Below are 12075 nucleotides of genomic sequence, written 5' to 3'. Positions count from 1 at the left end.
GCACACTAAACCAAAATGAAAGACAATCGGAAAGCACTGGTCCAAGTCGATGATATTTACTTTTCAACATATCCCCCAGCTGCAGATGTCACTGCAGAGAAAGGTATATCACTCGCTTTCCTATTTCCTTAACTGTTCCTAGCTTGCTTCAACAAATCAAAGTGTTTTCTTGAAGGGTGAGAAACCTCAGACTCTTATACTATTTTAAATTGGCATCAAGGGCTTTAAAGCAAGAATGTTTAACAACCAGAGAAAGATAGTGATGTCCTGTAGGGTTCTGGCCAACAGAAAGTTTATCATGAATTTATTTGGCTTTTAGTAAACTATTTCATGTTGTTCCTCTTCAACCTCGCATTTCAGACTGTCACCCTCTGGCTAGCTACCTACTTGCCCACAGTAATAAATATGTTGGAAAACAGTTGTCAGACTCTCCTTCTGCCAGAACCATGATTGATAACTGCTTTCCAACACAGTGGTTGCTACAGTAGCACAGTTGTAGGATGCTTTTTGCTGCCCAACATATGCACAGCAATAATGTTTATTTTATTTTTAAACCACCAAGCTGCAGACTGCTCATCTGTAAATTAATTTTCAACACCACAGGATGTCCAGTCATAGAATCACAGAATCATTTAAATTGGAAAGGACTTTTAAGATCAAGTAAAACCATTAACTTAGCACTGCAAAGTCCATCAATAAACCATGTCCCAAAGCACCACATCTACACATCTTTTAAACATTTCTAGGGATGGTGACTTCACCGCTTCCCTGGGCAGCCTGTTCCAATGCTTAATAACCCTTTTGGTGAAGAAATATTTTCTAATATCCAATGTAAACCTTTCCTGCTGCAACTTGAGTCCTGTCCCGTCGCTTGTTACTTGGGAAAATAGACTGACCGTCACCTCACTACAGACTCCTTTCAGGTAGTTGTAGAGACATAAGGTCTCCTCTCAGCCTCCTTTTCTCCAGCCTAAATACCTCCAGCTCCTTCAGCTGCTTCTTATCAGACTTGTGCTCCAGACCCTTGACCAGTGCCATTGCCCTCCTCTGGACACACTCCAGCAGCTCAACACCTTTGTTGAAGTGAAAGGCCCAAAACTGAACACAGAACTTGATGTGCGGCCCCACCAGTGCTGAGTACAGCACTTCTTTGGCCCTGCTGGCCACACCATTTCTGATATAAGCCCGGATGCCATTGGCCTTCTTGGCCATGTGGGCACACTGCTGCCTCATGTTCAACCAGCTGTCAATTAACACCCCAAGGTCCTTTTCCATCAGGGAGCTTTCCAGACATTCTTCTCCAAGCCTGTAGCGTTGCAGTCCCTGTATTCAGATCCACCTAAGTCTCATCATACAAGTTTTCTGAAGAGACGTGGTATACCTTGTACACAGTGGACGTAGCCAAGAATCACAGAGTCTTTCCTCTCCCCCTCAAATACCTAAGCACATAACAACAGCAGTAGAGGAAAAGACCAACAGAAAGCGAGAAAAGTGAAGGGAATACAATACAAAAACACGCTAAATCACATCAGTCCCCACAAGTCTAAACATATGCCAATTTGAAAAGGATGAGGGTCGTCATTCAAGACTGTAAGATGTATCACGCAGACAGGTAGGGAAAATGATGTGAGTAGCAGTCCATCAGCACGACTTCATGTGTGCACAAAGCTCTTCAACCTATGCTTCAGTCAGAAACATCACTAGCTATTTTCACCACTTAGATCTGCTGCCAGAGTGGCACAATTTGAAGCCTCCCAGTGCTGCTGTTAGGTTTGGCCTGGTCTCTCCAGTTTCAGCCTGATCTCCTCACCACATGACACAACGCAACAGCAGACACTCTTTTCTCCTGGCTCTTGATTCATTCCCTCTTTTGTTTCCCTCAACCCTCAAGCTGAAAAAAAAAAAAACCAACTCAGCCAACTTAAAAGGAAAACAAAAAAGAGAAAGACTGGTCAAGGCTAGCCTGTGAGTACATTTTCCTGTCTTAAAAATAAATACAAGAGGAAGGGGTTTCCCTTTTCTGGCTGTTTAGACCATTCCTACTTTTGGCTGTAAGCACCGACATGTTTGCATATTCCTGCCAAACTGCAGCAGTCAGTGCAAAACTGGTACAAGAAAAAAAATGAGCACAGAGTGTAAACATAATGCAAGAAATCACTTTGCTCCTTTCAAATAATTGTGTTCATCCTTCATTTGGTTGTGAGGACCCAATGTTAGGTGTTAGTCTTTCATTTTCAGTAAGTCCATCCACATGTCTATATATGGAAAATTAAGTGAGATGCACCTGGTCAGTAGCTCTTATGCTTGTGTCAGATGACCTGTCTTCAGCTACAAGTAAACAAGTAGCCATGAAGAGACTGTAGGAAAGGCTACTTGGACTTCCCTATGCTTTGCTATATGGTCCCGCTTGGTGCTGAGTTTCAGCTGCTCTCCTCACTGCAAACTCCTAGAGCAGTCTGAGGTAAGCATTGCCCAGGGCCTGTGTCTGCCTGCTGCACTTGCTCTTCAGCTACCCAGCCCCAGTGCCAGCACTTTGGTCCCTCCATGCACTCCAGCGCCCATGGCCCATAGAAATGCAGCTGAAAAGATCAAATCTGCATATACAGAACACTGTAAAAATGACCCCAAGCACTGAAAAACCGACCTCAAGCAGTGGAAAAGGCTTGTGTAAACTCCCACCAACCAGTTGCTTTTGTGGCCTTTTCTTCCTATCCTAGGGCTAGTCAGCACAGCCTGGACAGTGCTTAACTCCATCAGGAACTAGCCATTTTGGGCCCATCCTTCCCCTCTGGCTAGATTTTACCTTTTCGTTTTTCAGGTAGAGAACACAGAGGATAGAAGTAAACCTTCTCCTTACAGTCTGCCAGTCTTGTGGTCCTACAAATCTGTCCCGTCAATTTATCACCTTCACTGTGGTGAGGCCTATATTGAAGGCCCATCTGTCACACCTCCATGTCCACAGACCTAAAGAGCCTGGGATGTTTTTGGAAGTCAAAGCAATACAGGTTCAGACACGAATGTCTGATTCCTGTAGCTCTAACTGCTGTATTTAAATCAAAATAAGATCTGGCTCCTATTTATATTGGAATGTATCTGTAGCAGCAGATGCTTTTTACAAATTTCTACCTGATTCAGAATCCAGGGCATAATTGCACTCTGAGAGTGAATCCTGCTACTATTTGGATACATCTTTGCCAGTCACTCCAGCAGGAGCAGGTTTGAACCACAGAAGGTACAGTGCAATTCACAATCTGCTGTGTAGAGCTGGTCAGGAAAAATGCACTTACACTCTTTAAAAATCAGACATAAACAGATTTTATACCAAATTTATCCTATCCTTCCACAAAATTGGCAACATGATATTAATTTCTTCCATCTCATGATATATTTAATGAGCGGGAAAAAAGGTACATGTGCACACACCCCCTTCTCCAGTGCTCCTTGTTATTCTTCCAGAACAATTCTTCAAAGCTGCTGAGATCACTGTATGTTACCTCCTTTTTGAAGGATCAGATACATTGCATCAAAAAGCACGCAGGAAAAGTTCTAGGGCATGAAACCAATTTTTGCACACTTTTATCTGGGTCAGCTTTTTTATTGATTCTGCAAATACAATCTTTTTTTTTTTTTTAAGCTAAAGGGGTTTTTTTACTTTAAAAAGAAGAAAAAGAGAACATCAGAACTCAAGTCAAACATCCATCTGAGACAAGGATTAGTTTTGTTGGGTGACTCCAAATCAAAAAGGTAGATTTTTTTTTGTTAATAATAAAGTCAAACAGCGAAAGATCATCAGGATTGATTTATAAATTCAGTAAATGCCCTCCTTTCATACTGCTGTTGTTTTTGTTAAATACTATTTGATGGTTTTTGCTGTTAGGTGTACAAAAGTTAAGAGTACTGAAAAAATCTAAGAAAGTTAACCTGAGACGAACATGTTAAAAGCACTCACACACGTTTTACCATTGATTTATCCCTCTTCTCCAGCCCTCTGCTAAGTTTTTCTCTGTGGCTAAAAATGATTTGGCACAGCCTCCAGCTTTGCTTTATGTTGTTTCATCAACCTCAAGGTATGTCTTGAGTAACTCCAAAATAGAAATAATAAAAACTGGCCTGGGGTGACAAAAGGCTGGATCCTGTTTTAGGAAGACATGACGTTCTGCAGACATTTTGGTCTTGTATCAACCTCATCTAGACACACAGGTGGTAAATTGAGAAAGTACACTTCTAGGAGGACGCTTACCAACAGAAAATTTGCTTACAACTCCAGATGATAGATGGAAAAAACAAAATCCATAAAGTAGTTGAGAACTCTAACTAAGAGCTAAAACAAAGAGCTAATGAGCTAGCTCTCAAGAGCTTTCAGGATAGAGTCATTGTACTTCTGAGAGATCCTTTTTGCATATTTTGCTGATGGTGGCAATAACGACACACTGCACAGCAGCCTGAGTAGAAACGTGCTTCTGCTGGAAGGTGGGTGCCCACTTTGGCAAGACTTCATCTCCCAGGGACCTGGGCATGTGGCACGCAGGACCATTTGCAAATGTGCTTCCACATCAGAACTTGAGTGGAGTCTCACTAAGCTGAGCATTTCTCTCCTGGCTCTGGGATGACCACTTGGCAAGATCCAGAGGATCATCAGTATGAATCCCTCAGCCTTTTTGTATTCCATTTTCCCAGTCTGGAGAGCTGGGATAGAACAATGGGTAATAGTTTACACCACATGTAACACATACAACCCCCACCACACCCTAATGGCTTAATGATTTCTGATACCAATTGATTAAATCTCAACACTTTCTCGCCATGATTTTACCCAATTAAGCCTTGACTTCATTAGGGACACTATGCCAGATTGCTGGATGCTGCCTCCAGCATTGCACATCTATAAGAGAGCTGCCAGATGTCCCTTTGCCCAAGGGTGATCTTCCAGTACCCCACCATGCCACACCTCATCGAAGGCTGAAGTGAACTTCTCAATATACCTCTAATTGCAAGAATTATTGCTACATTACAACCCAGCTTCTGTCTTGCCCCTATATTAACTGGTTGCTTGAAGCTTTGCAACCTTTCCAAGCAACTGCCTTGAAAAATAAGACTGGGGAGGCTCATGTTAAATAGGGAAATGAAAATGCACTGCTACCTAACCTGAAAAACTAGGCCAGGCTTCTCTCAACTAAATCTCCAGGTATCTGTGCGGCTGTAACAGTATACGCACAGGCCCATTAAAGGCTGGCTTACAGCACTTGCTACACTTAAAAGCATTAGCAGTGAATTTTAAAATCAGACAGACACAATGATTTTTAAAAGAAACCTTCTCCAAATGCAGGGCTGCTTGCTAAACCCTCTCCCTGGCTTGCTCTCCCACCTCAAAACACACTGAGAGGTCACCTTGGGAAAGTCAGAGGTACAAAACTTGGTGCCAACAGAGGCAGCAACACCTTGGACGTGGGTACAAATCAGTGGCAGTTTCAGCACTGGAGTGGGGCTGCAAACCCAAACTTTTCATGGCTCCTGGCTACCAGCCACCATAGGTTAGGTTAGTGGTTGGACTAGATCTTAAAGGGTTTTTCCAACCAAAACAGTTCTGTGATTCTATACCGCTCCTTTGCTAGGGGCTGGGCTGCGGCAGTGGCCTTGCTGGGAGATGCGATACGGATGGCAGAGGGGAAAGTAGAGGGCTGAGCACGGACAACCAACCGATGGATGTCCCCACATCCAAGACTCTCTCCTTCATTTCACAGAACCATAGAATCATTTGCTTCCCTTGTGTTGCAAAAGCATTGTTAGTGGGGAGGAGCTGAGCTCTGCTCACCTTTCTCACTCTGATTAGTGACTGTAAAAAGCAGGACTGAGTAACCAGTAAGTACCTTCCCCTTCTCTCCCTCACATCAAGCAGAAATCATGGCTGCTTCCCTTCAGCTGCCTTCCCCACCTTCCTATCAATTATCAGAGCATCTCCTCATCATAACAAATTTAACATGGGAAATGTTTTCATCTTATTATGGATGAGGTAAAGCAAGACTGACAGTTTGGATTTATTTATCTTATTCAGTTTAAATTAAGGCTGCAGCTTCACAAGATTGCAAAGACTTGACTATGACCACCACATGCCACCAGTGCAAGGTGCTGCCTGGCTACAACCCCTGCCAGACAGTGCCCTGGCAGCAGATCACTCCTGCAGTCACCTATGACTGTCATTTCTGAGGGCTGTGGTGCTGCCATGCCACTCACCCCACACTCTCAGACATGTGTGTCAGACCACTTACTAACACCTCCTAATTTAAATATTTAGGTCACTTTGCAAAAAACCATAGATGGTTTTGTGCCTGTGCTCTTGCATGTGGACTTCAATAAACAGGCTTTGGCCACTTATCCTGTGGCAGGCTGTAATACATGGGGTAGTTTATCCTCTGACAGAGCTATCAGGCAAACGCATTAATGTACAAATATGCTGAACCTGAACAAACTCTATCAAACTGTATTCACAAATGACTAGAGGCAAATAAAGTCAGGGGTCACCAGAGAAAGTGACAGGTAATGCTTAGATTTATATAGAATCATAAAATCATAGAATAGCTTGGGTTGGAATAGACCTTTAAAGTCATCTAGTCCAATCCTCAATATATGTACAACCTCCCATGAAGGCAGCAGCGTCTTTGAGGTATCTTCTATAGAGCAAGTTAAGTAAACACCTTTAAATAAAGCTCAGCCATGCTCCAACCCAGGCAGGGTAGTTACAGCTCCATTTAGCCTGTCCTTTGTGTATCTTCAAAGCAGTCTGTGAAATCTATTGTAGCTTTGCCACTCGATTTCTTTCCTTTATGATAACTTATGAATAACTGGGAAGCAGCACAGCAACATCAACCGGAACATCCTCCACTGTCCAAAGGCAAACCGCACAGCTTGGATTTAATTTGCATTTATATGCTTGCATTTTCCAGATTAAATGTGTGGTCTAAGCAAAAACCTCAACCAAAATCTCCACTGCCTTCATCCAGACTTACTAACGAGCTCTCACATGTCTCACTCAAGCAACCAGGACCTCACTTGGGCCCTAAATCCCCTTTTATGTAGGGCACTTTGCCCTATAAGGAGTTCTGTAATGTTCTGTTCAGAGATGAAAAGTGCTCAGAAATTTTATTCTTGATGCAAGCTGTATTTAAAATGTTTTTCTACTGTCCTCAGTGTGGTTTCACTTCCTGCATGTGTGACAAAGCAGACATAGTCTGCAAGAAGTTATAAATCGTGACTGCACCAAATTACCCTAAATCTAGAGCATCTGCGGACCAAATTTGACCCCTGGAATCAAAACACTAAAATCTCCTCTGCTGCTAAAATGAAGGCTGAATTTGGTGCTGGAAGCTTAAGGTCACTCCTCAATTTGCAGCAGAATCTAATCTAATCTGTCAAGTTTCTTGTCTGCACCTCAAATAGCCTTGTCAAGTCTTAACAATCCTCAAGAAGCAGCCAAGGCAAGGGTTTACTGTCAGGGAATGTAAACAGATAGCAGTCAGTGCTGCTCATCTATCTCAGGTTGGTGCATATAATTTTAATTAACGCATTTATGTAAATACAGATGCAAAATACGTTCAGTATAGCATCTGGCAAATTACTATCAGAGCCCTAAGGCTACTGGCAAATTATCATCCTGAGTTTTCATGATGTGAAGCTACCAAATCCAGTCTTGGTCCAGACGTTATATATTATATTTGGCTTAAATAGGCAATAAAACACCATATTGGTACATACATAAGACGTTAAATAGTCCTCCATTTGAAAAAGAGCTCTTAGGAGGTAAACCAACATCATTAAAATCCTTCCTTTAGACAGCCTATGTCATGAAAGAAAAAAAAAATGCAACCTTTTTCATTTTTGCAACACCTATCAAAGGAACTCAAAGCGCCTCTGAAATGTTAATTAATCCATACTCTCCCCAAGAGAGATCTATTTTAAAGATGGTTATATGGAGTCTGCATTAATCTTTCATTTGCCAAAGGCTCACAGGAGGGAAAGCCACAGAGATCGAATCTGGACGGAGGAGCCTTGATTCCCTGCTTCTCCACATTCCCATCACAAGACCTCTCTCTCCAAACATCACAAGAACTTGCTCACACTAAAGAGGTGTGAACCTCTCTGGCCTAGATATCACTACCTCAAAGAAGTGTTAACTTCAAAACCTTGTTAAAACTGCAAAGGCAATTACATGTCTAGAAAAATCAGGGAAAACAGATCACAAGGAAAAAAAAAACAACCCAAATTTTAAAAATCAAAGGCATCTTTAAATGATGCTGAAATGATCTTATCTTTGGAAAATTAAAAGGTTTGACCAAGATGATGTCCACAACAGCATCAGCATCAACTTCTGCGGATTACTGCATCCCTCAAGGTGCACTTCCATCCTTAGCACCTTGTAAGTGGAGATCAATTCTCCTTCATTCAGAACCCTCCACTAAGACCAACACTTGAAAGCAGGCAATAGCTCCTAAGGCTTAAGTGCACACTTAACTTGATCAGCATCAATGATGTTTAAGCACATGCTTAACATTTCCCCTGCAAATTTCCCAGGTTATGAATTTCCCACTGTCACTGAATGAAGTGAAATCACATTTCCAATTTATCCACAATAGATGCAGAAGCTGACTGGAAAACAATTGCTATTACTGGAGATGAAAAACACGAGAGGGAAAGGCAGTAAAGTTTGGAGTCCCACAGCTACGTTCACAGTGTGACAAAACATGACAGATACATGACCAGCATTTTGTAAGCATATGGTCTTATACTGGCCTGTTCCTGTGCTCAAAATTAAAACCAAAAAAGGGACAGGAGCTAAAGGCATCAAGCCACATACTGGCCCATTTCACAGAATAACAGAATCACAGAATGGTAGGGGTTGGAAGTGACCTATAAGGATCATCTAGTCCAACACCCCTGCTAAAGCAGGTCCACCTAGATCTGGTCACACAGGAACGTGTCCAGGCAGGTTTTTTAAAACCTTCAGAGGAGACTCCACACTCTCCCTAGGCAGCTTGTGCCAGGGCTCCCTCACCTGAATGGGAGAGGAGTTTTTCCTTAAGTGGAACTTTTTGTGTTCCAGCTTTTGTCCATTACCCTTAGTCCTACCACTGGGCACTACACTGTTGCCCCATCTTCTTGACACACACTTTTCAAATACTGGTAGAGAACTAATGAGGTCCCCTGTCAGTCTCCTCTTCTCCAGGATGAACAGCCCCACATAATGCAGCCTTTCCTTCCTCATAAGAAAGATGTTCCAGTCCCCTGATCATCTTGGTGGCCCTGCACTGGACTCTCTCCAGAGGTTCTCTGTCCCTCTCGAGCTGGGGAGCCCAAAACTCGACACAGTACTCCAGATGAGGCCACAGCAGTGACTGCACATTCATTTAAATGCTTTACTTACTGACTTGCTTTTTTATCTTTAGCATTTTGCTTCCAAAAAACCCCTCAATAAACCAGTAAAAATAACAAGTGCTGCTTCTGAATGTTAGGATGTTGGTGTGAATTCCTACAGTAACAGTGAGTTCCTGCTTGCAAGGAGAACGTGGAAGAGAGGGAATAGGAAATGGAGATGTAATTATGAACATTACACTGAGGTCTCATCTCTCATGAACTGGAACAGGCTAAACATGATAGCTTCATTCCCTGGGAAGCCAGGCATCCCTGCTCTCCATAGCTATGAACTGGCATATAGGAGAGGAAACTTGCTGGAGAGCAGTAATATTTCAGACTCAGCTTCTGCATACCATGTTTGCATCTTGACCGGACCCTGCTCTAGAAAAATAATTTTCTCGATCCCCTTGTCAGGAAGAAAAAAATGACAAGTTTCAATGGGGTGTGGTGGGGCTAAAGACTGTTATAAAAGATGAGACATTTCCCATTCTTTTTTTGAGAGAAAACAAAGTCAAAATCACAGCTTTGTCACGGATTTGCTTCAAGTGAGAATCCACATTCCTCATGAGGCCAAGTTGGTGATCTTGATGCTTTCTTGTTGATAGTCACATCTCAATAGGCTTTGATCTGAGACTTAACTGGATAATTCCCATAGACTGAATGACTGTATTAGTTTTGCCAAAGGCAATAAGTAACTTTAAACATACAAACAGATAAATAAGAAAATTGCAGGTTTGACATGGCCTTTGGCGTCTGTGGGACTCAGCTGTCACATCTGTACGGATCTGTTTGGAAATTCCTGCACCCTATACTGTACTGAGAAGCTGAGCTGTTTAGGAAACAACTCGCAACCCAGGGATACTGGTACACCAGAGGAAAAGCAGAGGCAAAAAAGTATGGTCCCAGCCAGGCTACGGGAGAGGAAGTTTTAATTCTTCACCTGACCTTGTTGTAAACCTTTTTTATTCCTCAGTGCCTCTACACCTAATTCCTGTAACAAAGCATTTCTGAATCACAAACACTAGGACGGAAAATATACAAGCAGATACTTGCTGCTTGTATTTTAAGAGAGATGGAACTGTATAAGTGCTGATAAACTGCTCTCTGTTTCCCCAACGAGGCTGAGGATGACCTTGAAGTGTTTTTCTCAACCAAAGAAATGTGTGACTCTAAAAGGCTGAGGAGGAAGACAGGAGCAGTATTTCTACAAAGGACCTATAGTAGCAATGTAACAACATAAGCTCTTGAAGGGAGACAAGGACTAAGACTCAGCGTGGAAAGACAGTAGGTAGTGAAAACCCAACAGAGTTATCTGTCTTTCGAGACTTAGGTGGTGAAGCTCTGCTATGGAGAAGGAAGAGGGTTGCTCTGCCCAAGAAGTAAAGTTGTGCCTTGTTTCCTCTGTCTGCATATTTTTCCACTTTTTATTTTTGGATCTTGCAACATTATCCAGCATTAGATAGCACATAGCTAGAATATCAGCTGTCACATCTGCTCTAGAGCGTGGTGGAACACCAGAACCACCTCACAAAGGATGGTAAGAGAGGACGTGCAACATTTAAATGCATTTTTCACTTCTGTTTTACAGAGCAAGATCCAAAAACACGCCTTTAAAAATTTACAGGAACTAAGACCACAGCAACCAACGAATACTCATATAACCTTGTCAAAGCACTACTCAGCAGATAGGGCCATCACAGCAAAGCCCTGGGCTCCAAAGGCCCAGCATGAGGCTGTTGCAGGCCAGAGAAAGGGTGGCTTCCCCAGCGTAGGCATGCCATGCCTCAGGGCTGTGCCAGCATGGCCATGTCACTCAGGAATCACTTATCCACACCTTTTGGCCAGTACAGCTTTGCTGCTAGAAATCTGTTGTGTAGGCTGGCATGCCTTTCCATGTGGAGTTGCTTGGTGCACTGGAGGTGGAGACTGTCAGATGCTGTCAAGTAAGAGTTAAGCTGTTAATATCATGAAATAAACGGCTTTATAAAAAACCCAACAGGACAGTTTTCATTGATATGCAAACTCGAGATGAGTGCTGTTTTGGGCTCCGTCATGTCATGTTAGTGCAGAAGGACCCAGCTACAGGAGCATGGTAGTAATAAGGCAAACTTGCATTCCTTAAGCCAAGACAAGCACAATACATAATAGCATCAATAGCAAAAATGAGAAACTAACACATCTCAAAGGATGACTGAACTCTTCTAGAGTCATCAAGTTTAGCATGTCTTCCAAGACAACTTCATCCCAGACTGAACCATGAGCCATTTTATTTGGCTGGCTGACCTGTTCCTCTCTTTCTACCCATGAGCCATAAGGCTGGTTTTGCCCAAGATTTCTTCTTAGTTTTATACTTAGATAACGTCGTCCTGAGTCAGCATTTACTATGAACCAAAGCAGTTGCTGGCTGGTGTATCTACCAATCTAAACACACGTGAAAACTTAAGGTAACACTTCCAAAAGTGGGTACCTCTCCCTGAGGACAGAAGGCAAACACAGAAACAGTTAATGAACATGTTTTCTATCAAAACCGCTCAAACTACCGGTATCCCATTGATAACTTCGAAGCCAAGACATTACTTTGAAGGTTAGCCTTTAGAAATAACGATCCATAAACGTGATTTTTATCATGACAAGTCATGAGTGCACTGGCAGAAAAGGAAAAAGTATAAT

General features: G+C 42.5%; 1 protein-coding gene across 2 annotated transcripts in view; it reads right to left on the bottom strand.

Annotated features, from left to right (window-relative positions):
• ZHX2 (zinc fingers and homeoboxes 2) overlaps positions 1–12075 on the bottom strand; it is a 75114-nt gene that overhangs the window by 48920 nt on the left and 14119 nt on the right. The gene's annotated exons all lie outside the window — the stretch shown is intronic.

This window comes from Colius striatus, chromosome 4 (genome assembly GCF_028858725.1).
Source record: "Colius striatus isolate bColStr4 chromosome 4, bColStr4.1.hap1, whole genome shotgun sequence".
Lineage (NCBI taxonomy): Eukaryota > Metazoa > Chordata > Aves > Coliiformes > Coliidae > Colius > Colius striatus.
This window is presented reverse-complemented; position numbering and strand designations above follow the sequence as displayed.